Source organism: Vulpes vulpes, chromosome 16 (genome assembly GCF_048418805.1).
Source record: "Vulpes vulpes isolate BD-2025 chromosome 16, VulVul3, whole genome shotgun sequence".
Taxonomy (NCBI): domain Eukaryota; kingdom Metazoa; phylum Chordata; class Mammalia; order Carnivora; family Canidae; genus Vulpes; species Vulpes vulpes.
Window position 1 is genome coordinate 61,478,530 of NC_132795.1, and position 9,304 is coordinate 61,487,833.

The following is a 9,304-nucleotide window of genomic DNA, read 5'->3' on the forward strand; positions in this document are numbered from 1 at the left end:
GGGATCGAGTCCTGCACTCAGGCTTCCTGCGGGGAGCCTGCTTCTCTCTCTATGTCTGCCTCTCTCCATGTCTCTCATGAATAAATAAATTATTAAAAAAAAAAAAAAAGACAGCCCTCTCTCTCTCAGGCACTCTGTTTCAATGGGAATGCTGCCCTGCCTCTGGGCTACAGGAGACAACAGCAGCATTACTACATGTCATTTGCTGGCTTGGTGATTGGTGGCCTATCCTTACCACCCAATCTGAAGTAGAACTCATATCTCTCTATTTTAATTTTCTGCATAGCTTTTTATCATTATGTGATGTCTTTTCTTATTGTTCACTCTTTTTTCTGTGGTGTGTGTGTGTGTTTGTGTGTGTGTATTTCCCACTTCTGGAAGGAAAGGAGGGATCTCGTATGTCTTCATGTTATATCCTCAATAACCTAAAATGCTGCTGAACATAGAAAATAATCCATGTATTTTGGTGGACTGGTTTAACAAACAATGAACCAATGAAATAATTCAATCACTGAAATGTAGCATAAGCAGGTCCAAGAGTTAATTTTGGAAATGTTGTTGCAATGATCAAGGAAGGATCATTCAATTGTTAGGCTATAAACCTAGAGCTATCAATCAAAGGTCACTTAGAGTCAAGTCCTCCACTCTAAGAATGAAGTCAATGCCCAGGAAGATAGAAACAGAGATGTAGAAAAGCAACTTCCTGATAAAACCTGTGAGCACCTGAATCTAGCTATCCCTGAACTCCGTAAACTCTGAATGTTTAACTATTGGGACTCACAGCTATCAGACTACAGGTATGCCTGTTGACCTCTGCAACAGAGCCAGACTCAGTTCTACAGAGCCTGAGCCCAGGGTTGTAGTCTGCATCATACTTTTCCCAGACATCTTTCCTGAAAAGAGGGAAAACATTAGCAGGAAACATTAGCATATACATTGTTTCCTGGGGGACTGAGGGAGCAGCTCAAACCTCATGGAACAAGTACAGACACAACAGACACCGTGGCCCTGTGCCCACAATCTGTTCCACTTCCCTCCACAGGAAAACTGCCTGAAGAAGGAAACCAGACATCCCCTTTTATAAAGGATGCACACTGCTGTTTACTATTTCTCTCTCGTGGCCCAGTGTGGTACAGAAAGTAAAAGAACTGAACACACTACCCAAGGTTCTGGGTCCCAGTTCCTGCTCTGTTTTGCCCTCCAAACTAAGGTCACAGAAACATTCGATTGTTCCATCAATATTTACTATGCATAGTCCTATGAGGGCTATGTTTCTGATTCTTCTCACTGAAGACAACTGACCAAAATTCATATGAACTAGTTTAAGCCAAAGGAGGAACAAGGATATTTATGGACTCCAGGAATCTTAAGAAAAGTTTCCAAGAAGTCTAAGTTGGATTAAGTCCAACACTAGATTACTGGGGAAAATGTCTTAGGCATTCCCTAAATCTCTGGGGCACTTCAGAGAATGAAGGTTCTCTAGCTATGGCTTTAAGCATCAAGAGATGAATGACTCTTCCTATGATAGCCTGTCTCGTCTTCATAACATTCTCTCATCCACTTCTTTCTTCTGTGTCCTGGCTCCATCATCTCTGCAGGTTGGATTGGGAGGGAAAAGGACAGAGGCTTCTTTGGGTATAGCATGGCCCAGAAGATATGGTCCTACCTACTATAGCAAATAAGTTTGAAATACAATATTAGAGTCAGATTTTGAGGAACTTTGCATTCATTTTTTTGAAAATGGGTAATTATCTAAGACAGATAATGCACACACCTAAAATGGCACTTGAAAGATGAATAGAAACATCTAGAATAGCATAATCCAATAGAAATATAAGGCACAAATGTAACTTTATATTTTCTAGTAGCCACATTTTACAAAAATAAAAAGAAAATATGGATTTCATTTTAATAAAATACTTAACACAATATATTCAAAATTATTTCAACATGTAATCAATATAAAGAAATTATTTTTTAAAAAAAAGAAATTATTAAGACATTTTATATACATTTTTCTATTACCAGTCTTTAAAACCTGATGTGTCTTTTATATCTCAGTGTGGCCCAGCCCCCTCTCAAGTGTTCAAAACCATGTGTGATTAATGGCTATCATATTAGACAACATAAATCTCAAAGATGTTAATGGGAAAATCATCACAGTGAACATCTGTCTTTCTTCTCCATTACCAATCTTTTCCTTGAATGGTACCCCTGAATATTTCTTTCCAGAGCCACCTATATCATACTTAGCTCATATTGCATTATGGATGGAGTTGATGCCATGCCAGATCCAGAGGTGGTGGCTACTTGGTCATTATATGGCACTGGACATAGTGACTGGTTCACGGGGTGGACATATGATCCAATCAGAGTCATTGAAATACAGCAATTCTTCTGTTGAGACTTCTGAAGAAGAAACATCCTCTTTTCTGGAGGACTTTAATCTAGGAGCATGTGACCCTACAGTGCCAAAAACCACCATGAAGAGCCAAGAATGAAGTCACCATGTTAAAAGTAGAAGAAGATGAAAAGAAACTCAGTTGTTATGGCCTAGAGAATTCCTGAGCTTTTCAGTTACATGGATCAATAAACTCTACTCAAGCCAGTTTGAGTTTGGAGTTTTTCTAAAGAGTCCTGATATAAAAGGAACCGTGTGCTCCAATCCCCTAGAGGACATAGTATAAACAGATTGCATCTAGTTTGTCTCTCTACCCTCGTATTTTCTGAGAGGAGAAGTAACTTGACTGGTGATATCAGTGAATCCTTACATCCATTGGGCTACATCTATCAGAGAGGGCATCACTGCATTGAAATAGCAAAGTGTTTGTCTCTCATTCTCACTTTTCTTTTGTTGCCTGGGATGATAGACCTAGCAAGTGATCTAGTCTCTCTGTCTCAGCTTTTCCCCCTACAGCTACCTTACAAAAATAAAAGGATTCTACAGTAATAATATGAACAACTGTTTGCCAACAAATTGGATAACCTAAATGACATTTTTTTAATTCCCAGAAAAGTACAACTACAGAAACTGACTCAAGAATAAATAGAAATTTGAATATACCTAGAACAGGAGACTAAATTAATAAATCCCACAGTGAAAAGCCCAAGCCCAGAGAGCAGCACAGGTAAATTATACCAAACATGTAACGAGTTAATATCAATCCTTCACAAAGTCTTTTGAAGAGGAAGAAACACATCTCAACTCATTTTAGGAGGCCAATATCACCCTGATACCAAAACTGAATGTGTCACAAGGCAGATAACCAAAGATTATAAATCCCTTATGAATATAAACACAAAAATTCTAGAAAAAATGCTAGTAAATAGAATTTGGACACATATAAAAAGGATTATGCACCAACTGGTGTTTATCTCAGTAATTCAAGATAGTTCAACATATGAAATCAGCATGTGAAAATCAATCAATGAAATACACAATATTAATTAAATCAAAGAAAAAAATACATGGTCATCTTAATTAACACAGAAAAAAAAGCATTTGATAAACTCCAATACCTTTTCATGACAAAAACACTTAACAAACTAAAAACTGAAAGTAACTTTCTCAATCTGATAAAGGGCATCCATGAATAGTCTACAACTAACATCATACTTACTGGTAAAAAAACAACTTTCTCCCTAGATTAGGAATGAGACATGGATGTAACACTGTTCATCAACAGTGTTCTGTTCAACACTGTGCTGAAGATTCTATAAGTTCAATTAGGCAAGGAAAAAAAAACCTGTCTAGGAAAGAAAAAAGTAAATTACTTATATTCACAGATGATATGATCTTGCATACAAGAAATCCCGAGGAATACTCTAAAAAGCTATTAGAACCGATAAATGAGTTTATCAAGATTACATGATACATCAGTATACAAAAAATCTATTGCATTTCTATAAATTTGCAATATAGTCCAAAAATGAAATTGAGAAAACAATTCCATGTATAATATCATCAAAAAAAAATAAAATACTTAGGACTAAAATTAAATAAGTGCAAACCTTATACACTGAAAACTGTAAAACATTGTTGAAGAAAATGAAAGAAACTGAATAAGTGGGAAGACAAACCATGTTTATATATTGGAAGACTTACTATTATTAAGATGGTAATAGCCTCCGAGTTGATCTACAGGGTCATTGCAATCCCTATCAAAGTCTCAAATGCCCTTTTTTTGCAGAAATGGAGAAGCTGATAATAAAATTTATATGAAAATTTAAAAGACCGAGAACAGCCAAAGCAATCTTGAAAAGGAGGAACAAAGTTGAGTATTTTCACTTCCTGATCTTAAAATTTCAGATATACAGTAATCAAGCCAGTATGCTACTGGCGTAAAAACAGAAATATAGATCAATGGAGTATAATTAAAAGGCTAGAGATAAAGCCTTAGATTTATGGTCAATTGATTTTCAACAAGAATGCCAAGAAAATTAAAATGGAGAAATAACAGTCTTTTCAACAACTGGTCTAGGACAACTGGACACCGTGTGTAAAATAATGAAATTAGATCCCTACTTCACACTATATACATAACTGAACTGAAAATGGATCATGGACCTAAATGTAAGAGCTAAAACTATTTTTTAATTTAAAAAACTCATAGAAGGGGATCCCTGGGTGGCGCAGCGGTTTGGCGCCTGCCTTTGGCCCAGGGTGCGATCCTGGAGACCCGGGATCAAATCCCACATCCGGCTCCCGGGGCATGGAGCCTGCTTCTCCCTCTGCCTGTGTCTCTGCCCCTCTCTCTCTCTCTCTCTCTCTCTGTGACTATAATAAATAAATTTTAAAAATTTTTTTAAAAACTCATAGAAGAAAACATAGGAGTAAATCTTCATGACCTTGGATTAGACAATGGTTTCCTAAAGATGTACAAAAAGCACAAGTGACAAAAAATATTAAAATGAAAATTAAATACTTTGTGCTTTAAAGCAAGCAAAAAGATAAACCATAAATGGGAGAAAATATTTGCAAACCATATATTTGGAAAGGGACTTGTATCCAAAATATATTTTTAAAATCACAAATCAATAATAAAAAGAGTACTCAATTTAAAAATGGGCAAAGGGGGTACCCAGATGGCTCAGTAGGTTAAGTGATGAACTCTTGATTCCAGCTCAGGTCGTGGTCTCAGAGTCATGAGATGGAGCCCTGCAATAGGCTCCACGCTGGGTGTGGTGGCTGCTTAAGATTCTTTCCCTCCCCCCACCCCCCCACAACTAGCACTCTCTCAATCTCTCCCTAAAATTAATTGATTATGTTAATTAATTTTTTAAAAAATGGGCAAAGAATTTGAAGAGGCATTTCTTCAAAGAAGATACACAAATAGCCAATAAGCATGTGAAAAGATGCCCAAAATCATTAGTCATCAGGGAAATGCAATCAAAACTAAAACTTCATACCCACACTCCAGGAGTTTACAATCTTATTGAGAACACACTTGCAGGAAATACGAAAATATAGATTATTTAGTTTGAACAATGTAGATTGTTCAATTCCTAGTATATCACACTTTTTTAAACCTATATATTATATTTTCATTTATATCTCACAGCATCCTATTTTTGAAAACAAAGGATAAGAAACTGAGAAAGGTTGGTTGAGTTTTCAAAAACTATTCAGCTACTAGATAAAACACCTGTGTTTGAACCAAGGTCTGCTTCAACACATAACCACATGAATAGTGTCAAGTTTTATATTTCTTGGACGATAGACTTCATGATTTTGCTCCTCCTATCCTTTTTCTGGACACCTGGTAGACCACAGCAGAGACCTAGCTGCACCAGCAGGCTGTGTAGGGCCCTCAATAAAACAGCCCAACCTTTTCCAGAACATAACATACCAAACTCTTCTTGACACATGGATATACTTGGCCCCATCCTTGTACAAATGACTTGTTTCTTCTCAAATATAATCATTTGCTCTAGTACAGCTACAACCTTTGTGTTTCTGGCAGAGACATCATGCCTTTGTAGTCAAGGGATCCCGGTTGGTGTTCAGCACACTAAACAGTAACCGAAATAAATATCCCAGAAGCCAGAATCCTAAGGCCCTCTCCCACTCGGGAGATTGTGAGGTTTTCATTGTCAGTGTATGTTTCCCTTTCAAGACAAGGCAAGCTATGTATGTGCTAAGTAGGAATGTTACATGATCCACCACCACCCCCACCCGTGCTAAAAGAAAAACACGGGTGGAATATAAGAGGAAAAAATGGCACCAGAAACAAAGAAGAGCCAAACTAAATTTGGCATTTCACCTTCCATTTCCCCCCAAATGCTGCTTACCCACAACCCCAACTCAGTGTCAGATGTTTCAAATGTTTTCATTGTTCCTTCCCCCAGCCCAGCTCCAAATCCCAGAAAGAAAGGCGGGGTGAGGGGGTAAGGGGAATCAATGCCGTACAGATGTGTTTATCCCATCTTGCCTGGATAAAAGACTTCTTTCAAGTATTGTGCATATCTTCCAGGCCGAATCTCTGCATGCTTTGGAACACCACGTGGCAATCAGGTCAGGGCTGCTCTTTTGCTGTCCTTCTCATGTCAAACCCAAGCTTTTGTTCTCTGATGTGAAGGTTGACAGATGTGTGTTCTCAGGCCGCCGGCACGCTGAAAACACATGGCAGACTGAAGCCCCTGGTCTCCTTGGCCAAAGCACGGCCAATGACACTGGTGAAATAACTCTGTGATTGCCCGGGAGGCTCCAGGACCCCACTGGGGTGGAGATGAGGAGAGGTGGGTGTCATGCAGATCAGGACCATGCTCAGGAGGGTGGAAAGGGGGGAGAAAGTACAGTGCGTCCCCATGGCTTCTTGGGACCTGGGGTGCTACCATGAGATCTACCAGAGGCTGGATTTTGATATTAAGTTGTAGCAGAGGCTTGTGACACCTTGTGTTACCCACAGGTAAACACAACTCTCCCTTCCTTCCCTCTCTCCCTCCTTCTATCCTTTCTGCCTCCCCTCCTTCCTTCCCTCTCTCCTCTCCCTTTTTTTCCTTCCCTCCTTCCTTTCAATCATTCTTCTCTTCCTTTCTTTTCTATCATCTCTCAAATGTTCTTTTTTCTTTCCTCCCTATACTTTTCTCTCTCATACTCACTTCCCCATCTTATCTCTGCTTTCCCTCCCCATATCTGTCTCTCTACTCCCCCCACCACATCTCTCTCTCTCTCTCTCTCTCACACACACACACACACACACACACACACACACCCCTCTCTCACATCCATGTCCTTACCATGTCTACAGACTGAAACATACTGAAGGCTCCACAGTTCTGCCCTTTGTTAATTCTGGGTCCAGAACCTCTTCCTCTGGCTTTTCCTTTGGCTTTTCCCAATGCTCCAGCCACTGTTTCAGACAAGGACTGCTCCAGCTGCCTGCCGGACTTTCAGGCCACTTACCTATCTTAGTAGCAAATCATTTTACTTTTACAGATTAGATGGAGTTTCTACACATGTCTGACTTACCCTAGAAGTTCTCATCCTTTTCTCTCAGCACTAAGCAACCTCATGTCTCCCTCGCTGCCTCAGCTCCAAGGTCCTCAACACCGCTCCTCTGCCTTGCTCCAAGGTCCTCAACACGAGGGACTCCATCAGAGAGAAGGCATTTGTGACACTGCTGGCCCTGGCTCTCCCCCTACCTTAATTCTCCCCCACTCTTTGTACTCTGGCTGACTCATCTGAGTCTGGAACTTGCCAGCTGCTATATCTTGTGATTAGAATTTTTTCATGAGATTGTATTAAGAACCTAGGAGAAATGTGATCCAAGGGGCATAGGGGCGCCTGGGTGGCTCAGTCGGTTAAGTCTGCCTTCCACTTAGTTCCTGATCCCAGGGTCCTGGGATGGAGCCCCATGTTGGGCTCCCTGCTCAATGGGGAGTCTGCTTCTCTCTGCCTCTGCCCCTTCCCCTGCCCCTGCTCATGCTCTTGCTCTCTCTCTCTCTTTCTTGTTCTCTTTCTCAAATAATAAATAAAATCTTTAAGATTTTAAATAAATAAACACATTAATTAATTACTGATGGTATGGAGAAGGCACAGGTTGAGGGAGCAAGGCATCTGTATTTGAGCTTTACACTAAAGTAAGTATGTAGTTACCTTACTACATACTTGTGTCAGAGCTTCTGCTGGTTGTCTGCAGAGATGCATTCTCTCTTTGTTCCTCCACAACAGAATCTGCCCAAATATTGGCTGGGTACATAATTACCACAACAAATAGTATATTCCCCAAGCTCCCTTGCAGCTAGATATGGACATATAACCAAGTTTAACCAATGGGATGTAAGTTAATATGACTTACGTGATCCTTATGTATGGATATCCTTATGTATATATGATAGGGCTTGCATAACCTCCATGATGTATACTTAAGTGGAATGTTTGTGCCAGTCTTTGTCCTTCCCTTCCTTCCTGGAGGCTGGATTAAAGTGTGGTAGCTGGAACTGGAGCTGGAGCAACCATCTTGTGGTCTCTGGACCCTGAAGTGGAAGTCTTACTGAGGATGAGAGAACAACATGCTGAAAGGAGCCACATTTCACTGATGATCATGGAGCTATTTTTTCAGCCCTGGGATGCTGATGTTTATGTGAAAACAAACAAATATATCTTATGTAAGCCACTATTTTTTGTTGTTTTGTTTTTAATTTTTATTTATTTATGATAGTCACACAGAGAGAGAGAGAGGCAGAGACACAAGCAGAGGGAGAAGCAGGCTCCATGCACCGGGAGCCCGACGTGGGATTTGATCCCGGGTCTCCAGGATCACGCCCTGGGCCAAAGGCAGGCACTAAACCACTGCGCCACCCAGGGATCCCTGTTGTTTTGTTGTTGTTGATTGTTTGGTCTGTCACTCACTTCCCCAACTCCAAAAGGAGTTCAGAATATATGATCACTAAGTCCATCCCAGGTCTGAAATGCCAATGGTTCCAGTTAAAAGTTGTGGGTGGATGCATTTACAAAGCTCAATATTTTTAAGATAAGCCATAGATTCAATTCTAGGTCGGAGTGGCTGGGGCAGCTTAAAAGAAAACCAAAACTCTCATTCTTTTTCTTCCCATCATTCTGTCTACTTAGTGACAAGTTCCCAGTGGCAGGCAGAAGGGACCCAAAACAAAAACAGTTATCACTTACTGAGCCCTTGCCATGTACTGGGTTTCATTTACTTGTCACAACAGCCCCAGGAGGCAGATACTCTCATTATCCTCTTTCTTGGCTGAGTAAGAAAGTCAGTAAAAGGCAGGATCCAACCAGGCTGTGTGTGACTCCACAGCAAGTTGTCTCCCAAGATGACATCTCACTATGGGG